This window comes from Alexandromys fortis, unplaced genomic scaffold (genome assembly GCF_014885135.2).
Source record: "Alexandromys fortis isolate MF-2015 unplaced genomic scaffold, M_Fortis_MF-2015_v1.1 scaffold_82, whole genome shotgun sequence".
In the NCBI taxonomy this organism is placed as follows: Eukaryota; Metazoa; Chordata; class Mammalia; order Rodentia; family Cricetidae; genus Alexandromys; species Alexandromys fortis.
In genome coordinates, this window is record NW_026067963.1 from 5900954 (window position 1) to 5928773 (window position 27820).

The window sequence follows — 27820 nt, forward strand, 5'->3', positions numbered from 1 at the left end:
AGGCTCATTGACTTTAATTTAATGGATCAGCTACGCAGCAGCCTATAGTCTGAAGCTCAGTGAGGAAGGATGGAGAGTTCATTCCTTTCAGTCGGCTGCCCGGACGAAGCATGGCTTTCCTTGAAATACTCATTGTGTGATTGGCGGGCTGGCCTTGCCCGTACTTTCTGCTTTGAGATGACCTTTGCGCATGTGCACTGACAGAAAAGGAGTGTGGCTAAAGTAAGCTTAGAGGAAAAAAGTTCCTTAGCCTGTAATGTTGATTTGTAATTCCTGTCGTTCCTCTTGGAAATTGTTGACATTCCCATGTGCAAATTCCCTTATCCAAGAGGAAACCTTGACATTTCAGAAGAGAAGTGTGTTTTTAACCAGAGGGACGTTTAAAACACTGTCAGTGGGCATTGAGAATCTTCTTTGAATCGACGGACATAGCCTGTGTGGAGAACGTTTTGCTCCGATGTGAGAGAATCCTGCGGCTCCCTCTCTGCTCTGCCATCGCTCCATCCTCAGAGGGCTCTTCATTCAGTTCCAAGGTAAACCTAAAGGCAGAGGAGGGGCATGAGCCGAAACTAATGACTCACTGGAAGGGATTCTTTGTAAACAAACTTCCTTGCCTAGTCTTTTTTACTGTGACGCTCACGTCTGTGTGTGAATGCTGACATATCACTTCCGCCACCGCCTTGGCTGGCATTCATCAGCGTCATCTGGAATCACAGAGCCTTCGGGTATGGTTAAGGCCAGGTTTTAAGATTCTGAGTTGTTCCTCAAAGTGGTCTCAGAAATCTGAGATTTTGTAATGCTATACAAGTAAGTAGTTGCTTATTTAGATGTAGAAATATTTTATATTGGAAGAGGTATGATAGAGTGGACATCTTTGCCCACAGCTGGTCCAAGTTCTGGAAAAATCTCACCTCTGTGGAAAGGGCTTTGTCAGAATGGATGAACAGTATCAAAGTGCTCCTTTTAGCAATTATAATTATGAGACTCTGTTGCAAGAAATATTTTAGATAAAAATGAAATTTTATACCGAAAATGTCTTACTATATAGGACATTGACTTTGCAGCTCATATCCAATATCTCTTTAAAACCATGTGTACAGTAACTATGGAGTTAGTAGTATAAATGAACTTTTTGTTAAGAGAATCAAGATGATAAGAATTTTATTAAAACTAGAAAAATTAGCACACTTCATGTGGCTAGAGCAGTATTTCTTCATCTCTTAGCTACTCAGTTATGTAAAATAAAAGTCCTTAAATGAAATAGGCCAGGAAAAATTTCCTCAATGTACAAGGCACAGTCATCCAGAAACTGTGGCTGTGAATATACACGTGTATTTGTGTGTGTGCATGTGTGTGTGGACATATACACATATATTTGTATGTAGTACATGTGTATATTTGACTTCGTGCTTTTGGATGTTTTATTCTTTCATTTATTACCCCCCCTCCTTTTTTTGTTCTTTGAAACAGGATTTCTCTGTGGTAAAAGTCCTGTCTGTCCTGTAATTTACTTTGTAGACCAGGGTTGCCTTGAACTCACAGAGATCCGCCTTCCTCTGCCTCCCAAGTGCTGGGATTAAAGGTGTGTACAGTCACCACCCAGCTTAAAATGTTTTTATATTGGTGCTGAATTTCTTCATATATTCATTTAAGAGGGAGTCTTGCTGCTGTGTTGCCCTGGTAAAGCCATCATGATCCTCCTGCCTCAACCTTCTGAGAATTGGCACTGAAAGTCTGAGCCAGTCTGTGGCTGGCTGGAGAGGTTTTTTTTTTAAAAATCATAAATGAATACTGAATTTCATCAAATGTTTGTCTGCATCTCTTGCGATGATTTATGTTTTTTTTTTTATGCTTCATTCTGGTAAAGTGATGGATCACATTTTCATTGATTTATATGTGTTAAATGAGCCTCTTCTCTCTGGGATAAATGCCAGTTGATATTGTATTTAAAACAGCATGGTATTGGCACAAAAAAGCTAATGTAAATACACCAGTGGCCAGACAGAAAGCCAGAAATAAACCCAACTATTTATATGGAATTGATTTTTGACAAAGGGGACATGAACACACAGAAAGGAAAGAGCAGTGTATTTAATAAATGGTACTGAGAAAACAGAGCATCTATATGCAGAATGGAATTGGACCATTTTTTCAAACCAAATATAGAAACAAACTCAAAACTTATAAAAGACTTAAATATAATGCCTGAAACTGTGAGACTGTAGGAGAAAACTGGGAGGAAAGCTCTACAACATTGGTCTGGGTTAGACCTCAGAAGCTCAGTCAACAAGAGCACAACCAGACAACTGGGATTTCACCAAAGTAAAAACCTGCTACACAGCAAAGGAAGAAATTAACAGAGGGGCGAGTCAACGTCCAGCATGGGTCACAAAACAGCTTCTGAGAAAGTCTTGCTGTTTAAAATGTAAAAGGTGCCTGGGCAACCAATAACAATAAGATAACTCAGTTCAAAAGGACACAATGGATTTGAGTAGGCATTTTTCAAAAGAAGAGACATGGGTGGCTAACAGATGATGAAAGATTGTTGAGCATCTCTATTCAGTGAAATGTGAATTAATATCACAACGAACTATCAGCTGATACCTGTTAAAACAGATATTATAAAGAAGGTGGATAACAATTATTGGAAAGGCAGTAGAGAAAATGGCAACTTGTGCGAATTAGCATGCTGACTTTGGAGAATAGAATGTCAAGTAGTTTCACCCCCCCTCAAAAAAACAATTGTCCAAAAAAATTTGAAACTAGAATACTGAAGTGCTAGCTATACAATAGCTAATACTCAGAAGCAGAGCTGATATCCTCTATAGGATGAATGTATAAGTAAATATGGAATAAATACAAAACACAATGTTATGAATACAAAAATATTTTTTATAGTTTGTGTAGGACCCAAGAAACATATGAGATTTCATTATATCGATGTATCATTATTTACCAAGTTCACTTATTGTTTATCTGAAGTTTGAATTTAACTAAATTTTAATTCTCAAAGGATTAAAAACCATTCTTTCAGGCCAGAGTTGGTAGGCTCCCATTAGCTCAGGTAAGCTGTTTTAGTGCGTAGCCCTATCATGGTCTTGACCTCTTTGCTTGTATTCTCACTCCTCCAACTCTTTGACTGGACTTTGGGAGCTCAGCCCAGTGCTCCACTGTGGATCTCTGCCTCTGCTTCCATCAGTTGCTGGATGAAGGTTCTATGATGACATTTAAGATAGTCATCAAACTGGGCAAGGCCAGTTCAGGCACCCTTTCCTCTATTGCTTAGGGTCTTAGCTGGAGTCATCCTTGTGTATTTCTGGGAATTTCTCTAGTCCCAGGTTTCTTGTTAGCCCCATAAGGGCTACCTCAATCAAGGTATCTCTTTCCTTATTCTCCATCTCTGTCTTTCCCGCGTCTGGACCATCCTGTTCCCTCAAGTTTCCTTCTCCCTCCCATTTTCCACTCCTCCTCCCCCTCCACCTACCATTCTCCCCCTCTTCCCACACTCCCAATTTTCTCAGATCTTTTCTATTTCCTCTTCCCAGGGGGATCTATATATGTTTCTTTTGGGGCTCTCAATGTTACTTAGCTTCTCTGGGGTCGTGGACTACAGGCTCGTTATCCTTTGCTTTACAGCTAGTATCCACTTATGAGTGAGTACATACTATGTCCATCTTTCTGGGTCTGGGTTACCTCACTCAGGATGTTTTTTTTTTTTCTAGTTTCATCCATTCGCGTGCAAATTTCAAGGGCAACTCTGGCCTGACAGCTAGGAAACCAGCATAGGATCAAACTAGGCCCTCTGACTGTGGGCAACAGTTGTATGGCTGAGGCAGACTGTAGGTCCACTGGCAGTGAGACCAGGATTTATCCCTACTGCTTGTTCTGACTTTTTGGAACTTATTCTTTCTGGAGGAATACCTTGCTCATCCTAGATGTAGCAGGGAGGGTCTTGTTCCTGCCTCAAAGCATTGTGCAAGACTTTGTTGACTCCCCATGGGAAGCCTTACCTCTCTGTGGAGTGGATGGGGGTGAGATGGAGGGGAAGGTGGAGGGAACAGGAATGGGGAGGGAGTGGCAACTGGATTTGGCATGTAAAATAAGAAAAGATAGTTTCTTTTTAAGCAAATTAAAAAAATAAAAGCCATTCTTTGAGAAATAATATCAACACATAGCTCAAACTGACCTTGAACTTGTGATCCTTTTGCTTCAAACACCTGAGAACGAGGATTCAGGTATGAGCCATGACATGACCCCTATTCTCTGAGGTTCAAGTTTGAGTGACACTGGAAACTGAGGCAGTTAAGTGGACCCTAGCTGACTGCAGAACGAACAGTTAGCTGAATCGTGTTCTACTGTTTATTGATTACAAAGGATCACAAGGATTACAAAAGATCTCCAAAGCTATCTCAGGTGAATCCAGAAACAGAACTAAAATTGTCCAGGAAGAAGCCAAAAAGAAGTGCCCTGTCTAATGGAGTGAATCTGGGTGATATACACCAACAACAACATCTTTGAGGATGTGACCTCATCAGAAATGTGGCAAGCCTCAATATCAAGGGGAAGAAGGAAATGCAAAAGGCTATCACCCCTGTCCCCGTATATACATGTTAAAAGTAGGATGCTAAGCTACTCATTAGGAAAAATGCTCTCCCATTCATGGAAAAAGAAAGACGATATGTAAGGCAGAACTGTAGGTCCAGTGGCCAGTCTTATTTACAGACGTCATAACTGTAGGCCCTGCTGGCTGAGCTGCAAAACACAGAAAACAATTCCTAGGGATTGGAATCTAATGAATTTTCCCCAGCTGTGTCTCAGTGGATCCTTTTCTTCATTCCTCCCCAACGTTGGACGGAAACGACAACTTACTATACATCAATTCCAACACTCTAATTTGAGACTATTTAACTTATTTTCTACTTTTATAGGCCCATGGATGAAGAAAAATTTTGCCCCAGATGGCTTATATGAAGATTATCATCCATGTGTGATTTAGAGAATAAAATTTAGGTATTTTGAGTTGATGATATTCAGATGAGATCTTTGAATTGCATCAATGCTATAATGGGTTGAGACTTTTGAAGATGCTAAGACTGGGCGAGTATCTTTAGTATGTGGAGTGGGTGTGAAAGTTGAGGTGGTCAGAAGACAGGCACTAAAAGGCAGAACAATTATTGTTAACGTTCATTCCTCATCCATGGAATGTGTGCATGTTTTGCTTTACAGGGCGTAAGGCCTTTCCAGGTGTGGTTACATTGTACATGCTGAAACAAAGAGATAGTTTAGGATTACTCTGGTGGACAAATGTCCTTAAGGCAGGAAAGATGTAAGGAGCAGGAGCCAGAGAATAGAGAAGCTGTGTGTTGTGGGTCTAAAGAAGAAAGAAGAAATCAGGGATGTAAGTTGCCTCTGATAACTTGAGAAGATTCAGATCTTCCTTGAACATTCCTAAAGGAGCACTTTGTCTCACTTTGGAGTTCTAAGTTCTAGAGTAACTTTGTGTTGTTTTAAGTCCCATGAAGTTTGTTAGAATTTGGTGCCTTCATCATAGGAATTTATTATACCTAGTGTTCTATAAGTAATAATTCTGGTTCTGGAGAGAACTGGTCTCAATAGATGCCCATTATGAACCAGAAGTTCCACCTGCCCTCGAAAATTTCAATTAAACAATCTCATAAAATTGTGGCCACTTTACAGATAAGGGAAAGAGTATAGTTCAGAGCTAGTTAAGTATAGTTTTTGTAAGTTAGTCGGAGGGCTCAAAAAGTCCCTCTCTTACATGAGCAAGGAAGTCAAGACCGCAAGGGGGGCACTCCCCTCCCCCCCCCCGAGACGGTGGGGCTGATCTACTGGGAGCTCACCAAGGCCAGCTGGATGGGGACTGAAAAAGCATGGGATAAAACTGTACTCTCTGAATATGGTGGACAATGAGGGCTGCTGAGAAGCCAAGGACAATGGCACTGGGTTTTGATCCTACTTCATGTACTACTGGCTTTGTGGGAGCCTAGCCTGTTTGGATGCTCACCTTCCTAGACCTGGATGGAGGGGGGAGAACCTTGGACTGCCCACAGGGCTGGGAACCCTGACTGCTCTTCGGACTGGAGAGGGAGGGGGAAGGGAGTGGGGTGTGGGGACTGGGGGGAGGGGGAGGGAAAAGGGAGGCGGGGAGGAGGCGGAATTTTAATAAAAATAAATAAATAAAAGTCCCCCTTTTCCTTGCCTCCTCTTCTGCCTTTTTCTTTCATGTTCCCCTTCCTCCTTATCATTTGCCACAGAAGTACTGTCCAGGAAGAATTTCTGGAGTGAACAAGTCCAACACCTGCATCATCCCTTATGTGTGGACCCCTGTGCCTGTTTACGGCCTGGCTTTTACCACCTGGAGGCCATTCCACCACAAACAGTTAAGCTTCTAGATAAGCCAATTTTATACTGCGGTCAAAATGAGTATTCAAAAGGCTATGCTTTATGGGTTAAATATGGATTTTTTTAATGCCAAAATGGTCTAGATTATACTGTAGGCAAAGAAAAGCTCATGCTATAAATTTCAACAACTGAGCCAGAACAAAGGAGTTTCTTTAGAGCCGTGGTTCTCAACCTTTAGGTCACGACCTTTAGGCAGTTGAAGGACCCTGTCACAGAGGTCTCCTAAGGCCATCAGAAAACAGAGATATTTACATATCTCTGTTATGAATCTGTTATGAATCTGTTATGATTCATAACAGTAGCAAAATTACAGTTATTAAGTAACATCAAAAATAATTTTATGGTTGGGGTCAGTACTCTGTTAAAGGGTTGCAGCATTAGGAATGTTGAGAACCATTTGCTTTAGATGATCAGGTAAAGTAACAGTAGAAAAGGCTCCATAGACAGGTTGGTAAGAAACCAAGTTTACACTTTATAAGCATCTTATTTGCATACTTTGATTAAAAGGCCTGCAATGCCTTAGGTACAGATCTTGGCTAAGCAAGGAGCTGGTGGCTAGCTGAGGCTGGTTAAGGAGGCCACATTGCTTCTCTTTGTGCTCAACCTGAAGTCATTCTACCACCTTCTTGCTATGTCTCAGCCTTCTAAAATGTGTAAAATGTGTTGGGAGAAAATCCTGCAGGGAGCTCTCTGCAGACTGAAGATATTATCTCTTCATGGATCTGTCAGCTGGCCAGGGGATAACATCTGGCAGAACAGCTGGTAAGATGGCACACACAATCTGCCACTGAGGAGAAGAGCCTCAGTTACTGGTAAATTAGATGACATACTTGTCACCAATGCAAACCTGCCTGGAACTTATTGTGCTCTTCCAAAATGTGATCTCGAGGTCAACTATTCAACATAGAATATCTAACAGACAGGGGGTCCTCCTCCTTCCTTCATTGGGTTCCTTCCGTCATTCCATTCCACCAAAAAGAATTCGTTCATTATTCCAAACAAAAATATATAAATATTATATATTATGTGTAATATATTATATATAACATATATGGAATATATTGCATCTATTATATTATATATGGCATATCATAAATGTTATTTATAGCATAAATATGATATCACAATATCATATATCATAGTATATAATACATATCAATATACTTATATAATATATTTATATCACACATTATAATATATACCAACATTAACTTCATTTAATATATTCATATCATATATTATAATATATCAATATTATATTTATATATTATATAATAATATAAATTTATATGTTTAACTCATATAATATATAAATATATTATACAGTTACAAAGACTATATTATAAATATAACTATATTATATGTATATACCTTACATGTAATACATATTACATATATATTTTTTATTTTGTGTTACAGTGTAAAGAAGCATCAAGAAGGGGAAGCATTGAGCATGCAGCTTGGATGGTAGGTGGTCAATGAATGCTGTTTCTGCTGTGTTGTTATTGCATCAGGAATGCTCTGGTCCCTGTGTAACCCAGAGTGTCATTGTATGATGGGGTTGTGAGCTTTTGTGCGAGGTCATGAGGTTAGAGAATGAGTGGGTCAAATAGCATTTTGTTGTTCCTGTGACTTAAGTGATACCGTGTTGTTAGGATAATAAAATAACTCTCCTTAGTGGCAACACAGTGAAGGAAGAAAGACTCTGCTGGTTGTCTATTAGGTGTATTTGCTCTGCGGGGAACAGTTGACCCAAGATCACAGACCATCAGTCCAGACTTTGTTATGATGATATGTGGTACACTCTTTTAAAGTTTTTCCAACCAGAATGTTAATTCTTCACTTGTTGCTTTCTTTTTCTTTACAAGTTCCTATTTTACTATGTTGTCAAAGTTTCCTTTTTACAATTTTTATTAATTCTTTGAGAATTTCATACAAGATATTTTGATCATATCCATCTTCCTCCTCAATTTCTCCCACATTCTCCCCCTCTGCTCTTATCCACACAACTTCATGTTCTCTCTATCTCTATATTTTTATCTCCCTCACCCCCTTTTTCCCCCTTTCCTCCCAATCAAGTCCAGTTTGTGTTGACTGACTGCTCTTGGGTATGGGGCCTGTTCTGGAATGTGGCCAATATAGCAAATGTGACACCATTAAAGAAAACTGACTTTCTTTCTCTTAAACAGCAACCTTAGGTGGAGGTGGAACTTTGTGCCCACATCCCCTCCTCCATGCTGGGATTTTTTTCTGGTGTGAGCTTGTGTGACTTTTGTGCACGCTGTCACAATCCCTGAGTTCACATGCACATCTTTCCTGTTGTATCTGGAAAACACCATTTCCTTGAAATCTTTCATTGTCTCTGGCTTTAAAAAACCCTTCTCTCTTCTCTTCTGCATACATACATCTCTGAACCTTGAAGATACAGATGTGATGTAGACATCCCATTTAGTACTGAGTACTCTGAGGTCTCTTTTTTGCTCATTGTTGACTAGTTGCCAGTCTCTGTGTAAATTGCCTTCTACCTCAAGAATATTCTCAGATGAGAGCAATTCACTGACCTATGGGTATAGCAAGAAGTCATTAGGAGATGTTTTATTACTGTGTCTATTTAACAGAGGAATAGTAGCAGATTTTTCTCTAGGCCCATGATCTATCTAACCCCAGGTCCTTGATCCTACTGACAATGTCAGATGTGGGTTCCATATAGTGGAGTGTGCCTTTAATACATTTAAAAAGGTGTTGATTACTTTCATATAACCTTCATGCCAGAATACTGGCATTAGTGGTGATATTTGGCCAGGCAGGTCATTTTTTGTGGCTCTCAGAGCACACAGCTGGGTGTGACAATGACTTTTCTCTTCTGGTGACCTATATAGAACTTCCCAGTACCATGAAAGCTAGCCAGTAGAGCTGAAGCTTCCAGGTGGGAACCAGATGGATTTTTTTCAAGTTCTACGATCACATTTAAGATGCTTTCAAGAGTGTTTTACTGGAGGGTGTCTAGGGGATCCCAGTGGCAGACAACTCAAAGTGGTAACCCACTCCTGGTAGTGGGGTTTTTATTTAGTAGCATATATCTAGCATTCTGGATTGTGATTTTTTTTATCTTTTTGAGACAGGATCTCATACAGGCAAGGTTGATCTCAAACTCACATGTAGCTGAGGATGACCCAGCATGTCTGATCTTCCTATCTCAAACTCTTACACGCTCATATTCCAGGTGCACACCACCACATCACAGCTAGTGTTAATTTTCTCTTCCCAGTCAAGTGGTTATGAGAACCACAGCAAACTTGGGAATGTGGGGATAAATGTGGAGTTAATGTTTTCCTTTCTGCTGGAACTGTCTGGATAAATGGGAGCTGTGGGGTTTCCTTCAAACCTGTCTTTGCATAGAGTCAGTGCTTTTATGTGAGTCTGCGTTATTTGCAAAAGACAAAGTAAAGTCTGATTTTTTAAAATCATCTTGAATTTGTTCTACAATCTAAAGGAACACTTGAGGCAACTGTGACGATATGTACAAACAAACTTTAAAAGGCATTCCTGACAGCCACAGTTCTAAGCTTCAGGGTGCCTGAGAATTAAGGTTGGTAGAAGGCAATTGCTTATGTATGGCATTGATGTGGGAGTCCCCTCTGTGTGCTGTGATTACCATTAATGAATAGAGAAACTGCCTTGGCCTGTTGATTGGGCTGAGTATAGGTAGGTGGGGGAAACTGAACTGAATGCTGGGAGAAGGAAGGCGGAGTTAAGGAGCCACCAGAGATAGACATGCTGAAACTTTGCTGGTAGGCCACAACCTTGTGGTGATGCACAGATTAATGGAGATGGGTTAAATTAAGATGTAAGAGTTAGCCAATAAGAAGCTAGAGCTAATGGGCCAAGCAGTGATTTAATTAATACATTTTCTGTCTGGTTATTTCGGGGCTAAGCTAGCCCAGTGGCCGGGACAAACAAGTGGGCATTCCTCCTACATGATATGATCATATAGAGAGGGCAGTAGGGTGATTTTATAATCACAGTGTGTTGTGTACAAATATGATATGGTCAAGTGTAAAAATGAATTACAACAAATTCCTGGGCTCCGTTCCATAGAGTCAATTTTAGAGGTTGGGATGGCTCCTGGGATGTTTTTTTCATAGGAAGTCAATTGAGTTTAGAAAATGAGCATTTGGGAGGAAGGCTTGCTTTGTCAGGGTAAAAGTTTGATATGAGGGAATAAAATACCATTTAAAATCCTATTTCCTGAAGAGGTGCCCTGGTTAATTATTATGTTGAGTAGAAACTCTTTATCCCAGCTGCGAAGCGTGGAACTTGAGCAACCGTAGGCTCTCATCCCACCATTTTCTTGCTGTGTGACTTTGAGCTCAGTGCCTCAGTTTCCTTGCCTGTAAATTAGGCTGATTCACTGCATCTGCTGCTAAATGTTCTGACTATTGGATAATACTGCCTAACAGTTATGGATGTTATAATAGCTAAGAAAAAATTGTGTAAAGCATTTTAAAACACTTTCCAGAAATTGATTTATTAAACACATCACAAATATATATTCAGATCTAGTTGTTTATTCTTATTCTGGGCTTAATTGTTCAAAGCCAAAGACTAGAGAACAGCACAGTCAGGGTTCGCAGCCAGGTGGGGTGACTCCATCATCCTTTCCATTGCTATGATCCAATAACATCTCAACCCACCGCTTCCCTCCTCCTTTACTTATCTTGAAGCCCCAGATGAGCCAGCCTTCATTCCTATGAGCTGAAATATCGTTTGGTTAATTGAGCCTAACACACTTTGCTGAACAGCCAGGCCAGGGTGCACTGTGGCAGAAAGGATTAGTTAGTTGTGTTACTCTTGGGCAGGTGGCTTCCAGCCCAGCATTCTGGAGGGTTCTGGAGTGTCCTGTGTCAAAGACCTAGGTCAGTGGGCTGCAGCTCTGCTTGTTTCCACCAGTGGGCCTCTTGGGTGAGGGAACTGGACATCTCACTGTTGCCTGCTCCACCCCCGTGGGGAAGAGAGCTATAGCTTTCTAACTACAAACATTCTTTCAGGGATTTTCTTTGGATGCCCTGGAGCTGAAGGTGTAAGACTTTGTGGCATTGAGGGAGCTAGGGCTCCAAACCAGTGTACCACAGATGGGGTAGTAGCTTAAACAGCAGGCATCTGAGCTCAAAAGGATCATTCTGAAGTCTAGAGGTCCAAAATCAAGGTGTTGGTGGGACTGCGTTTTGATGAGCTCTCGTTCTATGCTTGACCTTCGTGTGTTGGTGTTCTACACACCTTCACCGTGTCTTTCCTGTTGTGTGTCTGTGTCCTATTTCTTCTTGAAACCATACTTCTCTTGTGGCTCCACCCAAATGGCCTTTCTTCTTTTTTTTGCTGGTCCTATGTCCAATTACATCCTAGTGCACTGGGAGTTAGTCAGCACAACATACTAAGGGAAGTCACAATTTAGTTCCCATCACACACGTAAGTGCTGTCGTGGCTGACTAGTGAATGTGCCGTGGTGTTAGCAGTGTGCCGTTTCCATTTTCACATCTAACACATACACACTTTCCACCTACTTTTAGAGCCCCTTGCACACTGGACCTACGGGCACTGGGACATTCTGTCTACTCCGCGTCTCTCTACATGTGAAGGAACTGACCATTGCACACCTGCTGATTAACTTGTCAAGAATCCATCCTTTATCTTTTTCTCTGTGTGTATGGTGTCTGGGAAGCCTGTGCCTTCTGGGCTCTTGCTTCCTTCCTTGGTCCTGCCTCGCTCCCCAGCAGTGTTTGTGCCCCTCTGTGAAGGAAAAGTTTCTTCTTCAATGTTCTCCTTAAAGAAATGGGGCCCCAGCTTGCTGAGCAGAGCTGTGTGTGTGTGTGTGTTTTCTCTGCTCGCTTGCTTTTCTGTCACCAGATTGCTCTGGGAGCAGTGATGCTCTTAATTAAGCTGAGATCTGAGGTGCTTAAAATGCAGAATTCACAGGCAAGCTGGCCGACGCCTGAGGCTTGAAAGAGATGCTTTTAATCGTCAGAACTCTAGATGTGTCGCCCTGTAAATGCTCCCCCAGTTCGGCTTGAATTAGCTTACAGGACCAAAGTGTAGACACATTTGAAATGAGGAGGGGGAGTTACACTTTTTATCTTCCCCATGCTATTAGGTAGCTGAAAAACCGTGGCATTAAGGAAAAAACATGGAGAACCTCTCTGTGTACCTGTTCTACCATGGGAAAGTAGCCCCAATTTAATGAAAGAATGAGTATAGGTCTGTGGAGAGAGTTAAGCTTGTAAATTGCTTGCTGGGCCAGCATGAGAACACGAGTTTGATTCCTAGCAGCAACATATAAACAGAACATGGGGATGTATGCTTATAAACCCAGAATCAGGGCTGGCGAGAAAGGAGGATATCTGGGCCACATCACCAGGCAGCCAGGCCAGTCTCTAGACTCCAGGAGATATTTATTCTTTTCCATACATGGGCAGCCTGTATGTGGAGGTTCTGTTGAACTTGTCCATATTGGGTTTCATGATCTAAGTTGATGAGGACGACAACCAGATTTGTGTCAAAAACTTAGGTTTTTTGACCTGAGGAATGAAGAGGTGTTGGAGAGGTAGGAAAGATGAAGGAGCAAAGAGGTTTCTTTTTTGTTTGCTTTGTTTTTAATTTTTTTTTTAATTTTCTTTTGAGTGGGCACAGCAAGTGTGAAAGGTATATATGGGAGGACTAGGGGATGAGTGGAATTGGGGTGCATGATGTGAAATTTCCAATAAATCAATAAAGAAATTATGTTAAATTAAAAAAGGACTAGCAAGAATCGTGGGTGTAGTAGTAGGGGGCTCCTGGTACTGCCAAACTGTCCATTTTTCTCTTGCTCACACCCAGTTGGACTGGACTCACCATGGCCTCTGCTTATACATAAAGTATTTGTGTAGCTCGCTAGATCAGTGGTTCTCAACCTGGTCACGACCCCTTGGGCGAGTCAAACAACCCTTTCACAGGGGCTTCCCAAGATCACCAGAAAACACGGATATTTACATTACAATTTGTACCAGTAGCAGAATTACAGTTATCAAGTAGTAATGAAAATAATTTTATGGACTAGATCAGCACAACATGAGGACCTGTATTAAAGGGTCACAACATTAGGATGATTGTGAACAATTGCTGGAGTTTAGACCATGATGAGTGGGCCAGTTATATGTTTTCCCCTCCCCTCTTTCCTTTTTTCCTCTCTTCATTCCTTCTCTCACCCCCAACTCTTTCTTCTTTCCTATTATCATCTACCTACCTAGTTACCTAGTTACATATCTGTCTACCTAATTTTTTTCCTACTGTGATAAAAGTTGAACTTTTATTCCACTTATGACTGGTAAAAAACAAAAGCCTAGGTATCCAAACCCTCAACACTTTGCACTAAAGAGCAATCTCCTTGAATGAGCAAAATATGTGATCTCCACCCTCATGGAGAGGATGTGCAAAGTGCACATGTATAGGACACCAAGTCATAGACCACACTCACAGAGTGTGGGTTTAGAGAAGGGGTTGTGTTCCTTCCCTACACAACAGGGCCTTGGGGAAAGCCTCAGGTCAATCTATTCTCAACACCTGCATTTATGACTCAGTGAACATAACAGACAAGGGGGTGGGAAGACTATAAAAGCCAGGAAACCAGGAAGTGCTCAGTGGCTACATAAACAAGACCAGAATAATGGCAATAGTACACATCAATGTGAAAAGAGGGGATTTCCCAGGGGTACCACTACTAAACAAAGAACTATGGGCAACTAATGCCCTCTGAAAGAAGAAAATGATTCTCCTAGAGTTGAGGCCCCCTCATGGGTTGTCCAGTGCAGGATAGTCAGCCCCGAAATCATAGACACAAACAGCAGAAACAGCCTTAGCAATTGCATTTACGTATTCGTGCATATGCAAACATAAAGATATGTGTGCAATACTAACATGCTAAGTAAAAGAAGCTATCAACTTGAGAGTGATGGGGAACATGGAAGGGCTTGGAGAAAGAGTAGCTGAGAAGGGCTAGGTGGAAAGGAAGGTGATGTAATTCTCTTTCAATTGAAATCATATTTTTTTTTAAAAGAGAGATATCTGGTCAACATACTTATTTCCAAAAACAAACCTCACATGATTGCCAAAAAGATAAACAGAAAAATACATGGCATTTGCCAATTTTCTGTGAGGAAAATAAAAAGGAGACATCTCCACTGAAAACTGAAGCAGCCTACTATTCAATGTGCCATTGCAGAAGAAAGGACCAGGCAAGTTAAACCTGGGAAAATGTGGTCAACACACCAGCCCCATCAGCTGCAGTCGGGATCTTCAGGGCAGTATGCAGAGCAAGCCTTCTTAATTGACCCTGGCCTCACCATCTGGAGGGTCAGGCGCTGCTCCAATTAAGAAAGGAAAGATAATGTCCAGACACTGAAAAGACATGTGAAGTACATAAACAGAGTGTTCTAGCCAAACAGAGGGTGAAATAACATTAGATGCCACCTGACTGGCCCCTAGGCCTCTAGGTACCCTGAAATTTCCACCTCATTGCTTATTTTTAAGTACCAGAAAGTAGGCCTACCCTAAGGAACGGAGTAGCCTGATTTTGAAAACTACCAGAACACCGTCTACCTTTTAATGAATATAACCTCATTAATGTTAAGTAAGCCTTGATTTCAAAATGACAACCCCCTGTGTGAAGGGAGCCCTTCAGTCGTCAGAACCTAACACTTGGTTTAACCGACAATTTCCCACCAGATAGTAGTTTAGTCTTGGGTAGAAAAACAGGAAACGACCCAGGCTTGTGCCAAAGGAGAGTCCTGGGATGAAGACTAGGACAGCTGTGAGGGTAAGGAAGGTTTTGAGGCTCTCTGGCTGACTGTATCACCTGCATGGAGGTTCGGGGCATGGCTAAGGGAGCAATGAATGAGTAGTTTTTGTTGTTTTATTTGCTTGTGTGCGAGCATGCATGAAGAGATGAGAGGGCAGGATTCGCAGATTCACGATGCAGACAGGATAGAGATGGGGGTAAAAGGCTTACTCCAACCAAGATCTACACAAGGCTGCCACAAAATGTTTTGTAATCAACCTAAGAGATCGTGAGAAACTGAGCCCATGTCTATAAGACTGGCTATCTCACTGGGATGGATGAACTTTTATAACAAGTGGAAAAGACTTGTATAACACTGTGGACACACTTTTATAAGTTTATATAAGACTTTTATATTAGGGAGTTGGAACACAACCTAGTACATTGCTAGGGCTTTGAAGTGACTTAGTGAAAGGACACACTGTGATAAGGATGTAGTAGGTTAGGAATATATGTACATTTACACCTAGGTGGGGATAAAAATGACCCAGAAAGATGGAGTAGGGGCTGGGGTATGGCTCAGTTGGTAGACTGTTGGTTAAGGAACCATGAACCTGAGTTCTATCCCCAGCATTATATAAGAACTATGTAGGATGTAATCTGTAGCCACAGTCCTGGGAAAGGCAGGTGGAACTCACTGGCCAGTCAGTGGAGCCTAATTGGTGAGCTTTAGGTTTATTGAGAGACCTGGCTCAGAAAACTATGCTAGTTGTCTCCTCTCCTTTAAGATCTTTTCTCTCCCCACCAAAGACCCCTTTAGACTTTCCCGAATTCTCTAAGTTCTCCCAGCTGAACACATGAACCTAGTGCCAGGGACCATGTGAGTAAGGCTATGCCATCACCTTTATTCTGGGGCTGAGTGACACCACACTCTATGTTTTCCATCTTCAGACCTGAAAACTTCATTTTTATTTACAACTAGATGAAACTCCACTGTGCACATATACCATCTTCATCAGTTGGTGGACATCAAGGCTGATTGCCTGTCCTAGTTACTGGGAATGGAAACTCAGGAAACATGGATGAGCATGTCTATCTGCAGTAGGAAGAGCCCTTAGGGTGTATATCCAGGAGTGGTATAACTGGGTCATATGGTAGAAATGTTTATTGTTTTGTGAGGAACCTCAATATTGATCTCTCTGGTGGTTGCATCAGTTTGTACTTTTACCCACAATGCACGAGGACTCTCCTCCCCTCACATCTTTGCCAGCACGTCTTCTGGATGTCCAGGGCCGCTGTACTTGTGAATCCACTGAAGATATGGCTGCTTGCACAAGACCAAGCCAGTCACGGTCCTTAGATGAACTTGTATTAAGAAACTTATGTAGCCAGTCAGTGGTGGCGCATGCTTTTAATCCCAGCACTGGGGAGGCCAGAGGCAGGTGAATCTCTGTAGTTTGAGGCCAGCCTGGTCTACAAGAGCTAGCTCCAGGACAGGCTCCAAAGCTACAGAAAAACCCTGTCTTGAAAAACAAAAAAACAAAAAAAAAAAAGAAATTTATGTGGCTACATTTAAAATACAAGTATACAATATGTGAAAAATCATATGCCAACATGTAAGACACACTAACATAATTTTTCCTTCCATAAAAGATACTTGCATCATGTCTTAGGGATTTTCTGAATATGGTCCCCTTTCCCCATTTCCCCATTTTTCTGTTCACCTTCCCAATTCCTTTCTTTCTTCTCCTCCCCTCCTCTTCCCTTTCCCACTCCTTTTTCTTCTTTCTCACTTCCCTTCCCTTTTCTACCCTCCCCCCTTTATTCTTTTTTTCTTTCCTTTCCTCCATCCTTTGTATTATAGTCATTTGGTTCAAGATTTTCAAATTATCAGAGTATCAACATAAATGATACTTTTATCCAAGAACATCCACTTTGCCTTATTGACCATTAATGATATCAGAATATGATTTTATAATTTTAAGTTATGACTGTCAAAAATTTCATTTCAGATGCTTCCCTGCTCCCCTATCCAACCTTCCTTTATCCCAGTCTTCCTGTTTCCCCAAGTTCCCCCAATCCTCCCCTTCTTACTTTTCTCTCCCTGTCTCCCTTATCCCCAACCCACCCCACCCCCAAGATCCCAATTTTGTCCCCGGCAATTTTATCTACTTCCCTTAGCCAAGAGGATAACTATAAGTTAAAAGAGCCACCTTAGTGTTGGCAAGAGACTTGAACCTAGAGTGGCTCCCAGGAGCCCAAGGCGATGTCCCCAGTTAGTCCCTTGGGAAGCTGAGGATAGGGAACCTGAAATGACCCTATCCTATAGCAATACTGACGAATATTTTTCATATCACCATAGAACCTTCATCTGGTGATGGATGGAGATAGAGACAGAGACCCACACTGGAGCACTGGACTGAGCTCCCAAGGTCCCAATGAGAAGCAGATGGAGGGAGAACACGAGCAAGGATGTCAGGACCACGGGGGGTGCACCCACCCACTGAGACAGTGGGGCTGATCTATTGGGAGCTCACCAAAGCCAGCTGGACTGTGACTGAAACAGCATGGGATAAAACCGGACTCTCTGATCATGGCGAACAGTGAGGACTGATGAGAAGCCAAGGTCAATGGCAAGGGGTTTTGATCCTACTTCATGTTCTGGCTTGGTGGGAGCCTAGCCAGTTTGGATGTTCACCTTCCTAGACATGGACGGAGGGGGGAGGACCTTGGACTTTCCACAGGGCAGGGAACCATGACTGCTCTTTGGATAGGAGAGGGAGGGGGAGAGGAGTGGGGGGAGGGGGAGAAGAGTGGGGGGAGAGGGAGAAGAGTGGGGGGAGGGGGAGGGAAATGGGAGGCTGGGAGGAGGCGGAAACTTTTTTTTCTTATTCTCAATAAAATAAAAAAAATTAAAAAAATTCATTTCAGACATCCTGCAGTGTAATTATTTTCACATGAAACCTTCCCCCATTGCAGGCTTTGGCTTCATCACCTGCTTCTGGTTTTTGACTCTGGCATAGGCTGAGAACATGGCAAGGCGCTTCTGTTCTTCTTACTGGTCCTTACCAGCCACTTTCCACGCTCCTCTCATGATGCGAACAGGTTGGGCTAGTCTCCTTGAATCAGATGGGCCTTTGTGTGGTCCTGGCTGCAGCATCTTATATACACCCTTTCCTACTTCTTGTGACCCCACTCTCAGTTATTCTCCACAGCTTCCAGGCCTGGGCTCTGCGGGTAGGTTGTGATTTGGCCTCTGTGGCTTTGGAATGTAGGCAGGTAGACAGCTAGGAAACAGAGACGTGACAGTTAACTAGTCCTAGTGTTATTTACCCATTTTGTAACCTGCCTAACAAAATACCCATCCCCAGAAGGAGATGTGATGTGACTGACTTCTGTCTGGATTTACTCATCTCTTCATGAACTATTCTGTAGATCAACCATTGTACTGAACACTGGTAATGAAGCAATGATGTCTGGTCTCAGTGTGGCTACGGTTTACTTGGGAGACAGGAATAATTTGGAAACATACTGTAGTGATGCCCTGAGAGTAAGAAAGGGAGGTTTGAGATGTAAATGATGGAGGTCAGAGAAATGTTCAGGGAAAGTCACCAGGATTAGAGGTAGTGAAAAATGTTGGCCTACCAGAGAATATAGGATCCCTGGTAAAGGGACTGTTCCTTGCATAGTCACAAAAACTTGTTGTTACCTAGTCAAGGTGGCAGAAAGAGATTCATCAAGTCCAGGATTAGAGGAATAGTGAAGCCACAGAAGGAAGCTTGTAACAAAGAACTGTGGACAGCCTTAGCAGTGGCAAGAGTCATGAGCACAATCTATGTGATTAGATGTTCACAGAGGTAAAGAGGACCATGGTGTATGTGTATAGGGTGAGGGATGGACTAGATGTGCCTGGAGTGAGGAAGACCATGGGAGGTTTGTACAGGGTGATGGATGGTGATCAACACTGGAAGTCAGAAAAGGCACCAAATTCAGGATCAAGAGGAGGAAATAGACGTGCAAGATTTTGATTCTTTCCAAGAAAGATTGATACTATTCATTGACTGAATATGGGCACAGTGAGGGGTCACTGAGGACTCTCTGGCTTCTGGCTCCTGGTTTGGTAGATAGAAGAGAGAGGCAGAGAAATATTAGAATGAAAGGTGGCTTCAATTTTGGATGTGTGGTGTTTGAATTCCTTGTGGGCTGGTTTGGAAAGATGTTCATAAGCACTAGAATCAAATGAATCACAGGAGCGTGAAGAGGGCTACATATACAGACCAAGGTGGATGTAGCACATCAGGTCTATTGATGCTCTGACAGGAAGTGACATCACTTAGGCACCCCGTGAGAACAAGTGATACCACTGTTTTTGTGTATGGATTCAAGTGATCTTGATAACACTTACGATGTCATTACAAACACATTGACAAATAAATAAGGCCTTTGCTATCAGCCTGTTTTGAGTTTTGCTTCAGAATGTGTAGGCTGAGGTGGCAAATAACATCTCAAGGTCCTTTCCCACACAATGATGCTTCTGAGGTCCCATGAATAGGGAGGGCGTTGGGAAGTGCAGCTTTGCTCTACAGTTTCAGAGGTAGGCCAACACAAAAAACAGAGTCAGAGCTGAGATTGCCATCTCCTCCCCTCTCCTACCTCAGCCATTACTGATTTTGGAAATCATATTGCTCATTATCTGGGTCAAGGACTTGAGAAGAAAGGACTAAGCAGCTTGGTGCGAAACAGCATGTTCAGATGGTTGCACTAGCTCCCCTAAACCACTCACCCAAAGAAAGTAGAAGATCAACACAAAGAAAGTTCTCCTCAGCAGATGGCTCTCTATTTTTTCCCATGTCCTTTAAACTTAGCTGTTTTGAAACCCAACCAGAACTCTTCAGTAAGTAGGTGACAATAAAGCTACTTTTATTGTCCTGGTTCTTTAGTCCTTCCCCCGTCAGAACTAAATCCTTTAGGGAAAGAATAAGATACCCTTACCGTCAGTGTTTGAGTCTCTTCAATTTGTCTACAGCCTGGTAAAAGAAAAATTGCAAGCTGATTGCTTGTAATTGGATGAACAGCTGGGGCTGGGCTCTTCCCTGGGGAAGATAATTCCTCCTGCTCTCAGTGTTCCCCGAGTTCTTTGTCTAGGACTGAGGCCCTATGAGCTTTTTCCCTTTCATATTAGCATGTCCGTTGGTGTTGTCATTGTTCAGGTCTTGTTTAGGCAGCTATGTTGATAGGTATCAATTTAACTATATATGTTACAACACTTAAAGAAACAGAGGCCATGAATTTGTGAGGATACAAGACAAGGGGTGGTACATGGGAGGAGTAGGAGGGAGGAGGAAATGATGCGATTATATCATACTTTCAAAAGTAAACCAGTATTGTAAGTTAAAAACAGGCAAACCAATGATTCCTCATCAAATGAATAGATAAATAAAATACGACGTGTCCATGAGATAGGGTAATTTTAGCCTTAAGGAAATTCTCATTTCCACTCAAGCTATAACATGGATGAACATCAAAGGCATAGTACAAGTTGAATAAGCCATTCACAAAAGAACAAGCCCTATGCTACTCCTCTCATACTTGTGCCTAAAGAAGGAAAAATTACAGTGACATGAATGGAATCATGATTGACAGAGGCTAAGGTTAGGTGGTAGGGTGAATTATGGATTAATATGCAATAAGGAGTTTCGTTTTAGGATTATGAAAAAGTTCTAGGGATGGATGATGTGGGATGCCCTTCTATGTGCTGTGATTGTCTTTTGTTACCATTGGTTAATAAAGAAACTAATTTGAGCAATAGCCAGGCAGGATAGAGCCAGCCAGCCAGAAAATGCAAGTAAAGATACAGGTAAAAAGAAGGCTGAGTCTGGGATATGCCAGCATTTGCTGGGGGAAGCAAGATGGTATGTAACAAGCCACAAGCCCTATGGTAGAATGTAGAGTAATAGAAGGATTATGGATGCTTGTCTTTTTTAGTGTGTTGGTTACAAGTTGTTATGGATAATGGTCAGGAAAAAAGTGAAACAAATAAAATTAGATCAATTTCCAAACCTGGTTAATAAACTGATTCTCTATACTTTAAGTGCAGTGATTAATGCTCATAAATTAGATGCAAGACTTTGTTACTTTGAAGACACACATCAAATGCTCAAGAATGAAAATATTATCAGAATATCAAAACAGTAACTATTAAATACAAATATGCAAATGTGTTGAGGATATTGTAATATGTTATAAGGCATTAAAACTGCTTAAGTAACACAAATTACTTAGGCAGCTTCAAGTCTGTTAGATCTAAGTAGTTATTGAGGGGATTTTATCCAGACAAATCAGGCATCAAAAATTGTTGGCCACCTTTTGGGGAGCAATGGAAGGATACAGTATGTTAGACACAAAAGGGAATGAGCAGAAGTGAGCTCTTGTGATCTCAAGAGGATCCAGGGGACACCAGGAACAAGGACCTCTGAGTTGTTGGCCTCACTGACTTCCATGAAGATGACAGGTGTGGGTAGTGATTTGATTGGGCGTAAATTTTCTTTTGAGATAGGGGCTTGTGAAGCCCATGATGGACTTGGACTTGCTATGTCACCAAGGATAACCTTGAACTTCTATATCCTTGGGTACTAGATTTATAGTATTTCTGCCTTTATAATAGGTTTGTAAAGTTCTGGGCATCAAACTCATAATTTTTTTTTGCACACAAGGCCCACACCACTTTACCAGATGAGCTACGTTGCTAGCCCTGGAAAGAACGTTTTGAAATGCTCCTTTAACCCTGTAATTGAAAAGAGCCTGTCAATCATTTCTTCTGCGTCCCAGAAAGTTCTGAGGAATTGTGGGTATCTCTGGTAGCATGAGCTATTCACAAAGGCCACAATTCTGAGTGGTAATTATTATCTTCAAAGGCAGCTGTAGTCTTCTGTAGAAAACGTCCTTAGGTTCACCTTTGAATCGATCTAGTGGCAGCCAGAGATGCCTAGGTTTGCTCTTTTACTTTTCAAGGGAAGTCTCATGTAGGAAAAGCAGTTTCTATTTTAGTGAAGGTGCTTGAAATAGGCAACCATATAGGACAGTGTGGAGCAGGGCTGTTAAGGGGGCTCTGGCCCTATCTTGCTTTACATTTGAATACTGCGGGTAGTGGACATCAACCCTACAGAATAGAACTAATTCTGTATTTGTTTGCTCAAGCTACTCTGAAGCTGATTGGATGTTGACAAAATATTTTGGGCACCTTGGAAAAGTGGCATTGCATGTGTTCAAAATATTCCTAAATGTGTTGTTTGCCAAATACTTCAGAGAAAGATTCAGCTGACTTACTTCAGTTTGCTGATTTAGAAGCTTTTTCTTCAAAGTAGAAGTGATGTTTCTTTTGCTTAAATGTAGCTCTGGGCACAGATACAAATTTTCAGCATATTGTTGGCTTCTAATACTCTACATCAGCCATTCGGCAATTTCGCATCCTTGTTGTTGATTTTGTTTTCTCCGTAATGCAATACTTTATTTGTTAGGCATTCTTCCTGCTAGTGAAATACCTTTCGGAGTGTTCCCACTACTGGAACTTAAAAGCAGGTAGCTTCACTAACAGCTAGGTAGATGGGAGGGATTACCTGATAGTAGGGATTTGGGCAAATACTAGATGGAAACAAGACAGAGAGCAAACAGATAAGAGAATTTTGTCCCCTAACCCTGGGAATGGTCTATACATTCTGCTCGTGCCTGTATTTAGCTGTGTGCTGAGTAAGTTCCCCAACTACATTAATGTGTAATTGATTTGCCGCTCCACACACTGCAGGGCCCAGCGTCATCTTTGTTCCCCCCACTGTTCTTCCATTTCTTCAGTCTGCAAGTGATCTTCAGATATTCAGTACTTCGTGGTTTCATTTAGATAATGCTATTCTCACTTAGTCTTAAAAGAGGGAAATTCAGATTTCTCTATTATCTGACTAGAATCAGTCACTATCAAATCTTTGCTGTGTATTAAACTTACAGTATTCAAATGAAGTAGGTTTATATATTGATCATAAAGTTGATAATTATTTGATGTGGGATGTCCTTCTATATATGTGTTGCTTTTATTGGTTAATGAATAAAGCTGTTTTGGCTTATGACAGGGCAGAATATAACCAGGTTGGAAGAGGTATAGAGAGAGAGAGTAGGCAGAGTCAGAGAGATGCCCTGTAGCCACCGAAGGAGTCAGACACCAGAACCTTACTGGTAGGCCACAGCCTCATGGTGATACATAGATTAAGAGAAATGGATTAATTTTAGATGTAGGAGTCAGTTAATAAAAAGCCTGAGCTAATAGGCCAAGCAATGTAATTAATAAGTTTCTGTATGATTATTCAGGTCTGCGTGGCTGGGAATGAAAGAACAGTCTTTGTTTTACAACTATTGACAGCTGTACAAATGTCATAAATATGTCCTGAGGAGTGTTTTGTTTTGTTCCTACTTAGTCACTAACTGCCATAATCTCCTCAGGAATGGGTGCAGCCTGTCTAGAAATTACCTACCCCTTCCTCACAAGAATTCTGGTTGGTTTGGTTTTGTGTAAGTTGCGCAGTGGTGAAAACAGCTGCTGTGGGTGTCTGAATAGCCCTGTCCTGTTCAGAAGGCAGCTATACATAACTCCCATCGTCCAGTTCTTTCATTCTTTTTATGCCTTCTTCTTCAATGTTGCCTGAGAACTTGCTGACACAGATATCGACCTACTGACGCTGAACACTCAGCTATAATTCTTAGCACTCTGACTAGGGTTATTCAACAATATGACCATTTGGCAAAATAACAATAGCAAGGTGTTATGGGGGTACGGAGACATTTGAAGGGGGAAATGGGAGTAAATGTATCATGTTTCATTGTATATATGTATAAGATTCTCAAAGAAAAATATAAATAAATATATCCAGAAAGAACCTCAGTGCTGTTTAGATAATTATAGGGATAGCGTGGTATGAAAGATTTTTTTAAATGCCCACTGCTAATAGATGAAATATTTTCTCTCTTATTGTAGGATACAGGTAGCAGTTTTGCTTACTTTGAGATAAAATAACATATTTTCTTTGTGTCCTAGATAGTTTTCTGGATGAATATCCCCTTTTAAAAGTTGAAATACATCATCTCAAATAACCTTTCAAATTCCTACCCACCTATAGATAGACACTCCTAGGTATTATGCAAAACCTGTTCCTGTTCAAAAACTACAATTATCCCTAAAATTATGATTTTTAGGATCTCATTTAAGAAAAGTTGAAGGTTTGGATAGGTAGGCCTTTCCATTTCATAATCTCCAAAGCTCACATTTAAAATGTATTCATAATTTTCCGGGAAGTGGTGGTGGACACGTTTAATCCCAGAACTTGGGAGGCAGAGGCAGGCAGATCTCTGTGAGTTCGAGGCCAGCCTGGTCTACAAGAGCTAGTTCCAGGACAGGCTCCAAAGCTACAGAGAAACCCTGTCTTGAATAACTCCCCACTTCAATGTATTCATAATTTACTGACATGCAGAGTTGTTTAGGGCTTGTGGAAGATAAAAAGTCTTGGATCTCAGAGATAATTTGATTAACTTAGAAGAATCAGAATCTATATATTTTAGAGGCCAGATTGATCAGATGTTAAAATATCTGTTTGCAGTCTCAAGACATGAAGTGCCACAAGGTGGGATGAGAAGAGGAATACAGAGGTCAGCAAGAGGCCACACCCTCTGCAGGTGAGGTGAAAGTTCTGATCCTCAGAATGCATTTGCAAAGAAGAGGTGCTAGCATGGGAATCCTTCCAGATAGCATGGGTGAGCAGAAGTGAACAAGGCTTATAGAGTGGCCAGGAGGAAGGAACTGTTTCAGATGCATGTACAAAAGCAAGGATGGTATTACACAACACAAAGTACCCAGAAGGATTGCAGAAGTGAAATCACATGTGAGAACCTTGGTAAAAAGGGCATCAGTTATGTGAACAAGGGAAGTGTCTCTAGTCTTTGAATGCTGGAGGATCTTAGCATTGATTATATGCCAAGTACAGCAATTTAACAAGGAAGGTATTTTCTTTATCAACACCAAGCATGGAATAACAGCTGTCTTTTCCCCTTTGTGGATGAAATGATGCCTGGTGCAGTATGTTTTCCAGAATGTATCTTCGGTAGGTGGCACAGAGTTCTCTGCTGTGCTTGGGATAGTGCATATGTTACTACGTTCTTCATCAGGTTAGCATTATGGAGCTAGTGAAACTGCTGGTGCACATTATTCACTAGAGTTTCATCAGCTCTAAGAAGATATTCATTAATTTTTATTATGTTAGAAACAGCATCATGGCACCACTGTGACACTGGTATTGATTAGAACAGAATTGGTGAGGTGTCCTGGAACTGACTTATCTAAAGATGTTTCATGAGTGTGCCAACTCATTAATTTATTCATTAATTCACAAATCAACTATTCATGGTTTGTTCCAACACCTGCGAATATGCCCCAACAAGCCCTTTCCTAAATATTAATGAAGGATTTGTCATTTAATACTTCAAAATAATTATTTAAGATAACTTCCAAATGTAGACTTAATCCTTGGAGATCATAATCTGCCAACCGTCAAGTAGTTATAGAGGGACAGAGGTTCTAGGGACTTACAAGAAATCTCAAGAAAGGGTTGCTGGCAACTGATGCTTACTTCATGCATTTCTGAGGGAGGGTCTGGCTGCCTGCCAGCATTCTGTGTTTATCTCTGAATCCTTAGAATGTAGTCTGAGCACACACTTTCATGTTTATCGAACTAAGCCAATATGAGAGAGATGTGAACTGGCTAACAAATTGAAAATTCTTGCTCAGGAGGCCCAGGACACATGTTAAGCACTATTAACATTGTATACATACACACACAAAGCTAGCTAGCTAGCTATATAAATAAATAGATAAATGATAGATAGATGATAGATGATAGAGAGATGATAGAGAGATAGGTAGATAGATGATAGAGAGAGATATAAAGATAGATAGAGGATAGATAACAGAAAGATAGATGATAGAGAGATAGGTAGGTAGGGAGGTAGATAGATAGATAGATAGATAGATAGATAGATAGATAGATGATGGATGGATGGATGGATGGATAGATAGATAGATAGATAGATAGACAGATGGATAGATAGATTCTGACTGGTGAATGAAGACATACTAATTAGAAATGCAGTACATCTTTGCTACAAAGCCAGGTCAGGTGCTTTCAGGATTGATGAAACCTGTGTGTTAGTAAGAATGATACCAAATGAGAGACTGTTGAATTTTGATACATTTAACATGCATACTGACCATCTATTTTCATTCATCCCACTTTTTGCATCTTCTCTTAGCCCTTAAGAACATCAATTGCAATAACATCAGCTGCAGTTCTGTCATTTGGCAAGTGTATCCCTGTGACTGGTAGGAGATGATGATCCCTCCACCATGTTGAATATTGCATGTTGGGAGAGAGAAAAATAGCTGGAACTGGTCAGTTCTTAGCACCACGAATGTTATATTTTTTAATTGAAAATTGATTTTTTTGTTCATACAATACATTCTTATAACCATTTCTCCTCCCTCAACTCCTTTCAGATCCTCCACATATCCCTACCCATCGAAATCTACAGCCTTCTTTTCGTTCTCTCATTAGAAAAAATCCCAGATATCCAATAACAATAATAACATAAAATAAAAACAAAGCAGGGCAGGAAAAAACAGACAAACAGAAAAAAAAGAGCCAAGCAAGAAACTGTTCTGAAGGTTAAAAGTTCAGAATTGTTGAGGTGTCAGGAGGTTTGGTTTCCCTTGAAGTCAATCTCTTTGACTCCCACATTGTTGTACATCATACGTATGCATGTATCCCTGTGGCTTTCCCCCTATCTTTATAAGGACACCAATCAGACTGGAGTAGGGAACCATTCCTATGACCTCATTAAACTTGATTATTTCTTTTGAAGTCTGTCTCCAAAAGCAATCACATTTCAAGGTCCTGAGTGTTAGGATTTCAGCCCATGACTCTAGGACAAGGGCATGAAGATGGGGTGGGGTTGGGGACTATACAACTTCATAATATCGTGGCAAAATTCATCTTGCTTTCTGTTTACAGTGTGCAGATATGGGAAAACTGTCAAGAGAACTGTTTTCATATATTGACACTTTACTACTGTTGTGCTTCTCAGAAAGAGTTACCATTCACTTTCAATTTATCCCAACTCGGAATAAAAGGCCATAAGTAAGACCTCATTGTTATTATTGGGTTTGCTGAGGTAGGTGTTGTCTTGTTGGAGGAAGTGTGTCACTGTGGGGGTGGGCTTTGAGGTCTCTTTTGCTCAAGCTTTGCTCAGTGTTATAGACAGTCTACTTCCTGTTGCCTTCTGATCAAGATGTAGTCAGCACCATGTTTGCCTGCATACTGGCATGCACCCCAACATGATGATAATGGACTGAACCTCCAAACTGTAAGCTGCCATGTCAATTAAAATGTATTTTTTAAAATAAGAGTTGCTGTGGTCATGGAGTCTCTCTACACATCAATGGAAACCCTAACTAAGACAGTTACTATTTCTGCATAACCTGTGATGTGCAGTACATTGTCA

At 41.2% G+C, this 27820-nt stretch overlaps 1 long non-coding RNA gene across 1 annotated transcript; it reads left to right on the forward strand.

Annotated features, from left to right (window-relative positions):
• On the forward strand, window positions 1-27684 carry LOC126508439 (uncharacterized). Its single transcript, XR_007593815.1, has 5 exons — window positions 1-533; window positions 6276-6400; window positions 7843-7890; window positions 24868-24943; window positions 27331-27684. It is a non-coding gene; the product is annotated as an uncharacterized lncRNA (long non-coding RNA).
• The last annotated feature ends 136 nt before the right edge of the window (window positions 27685-27820 follow it).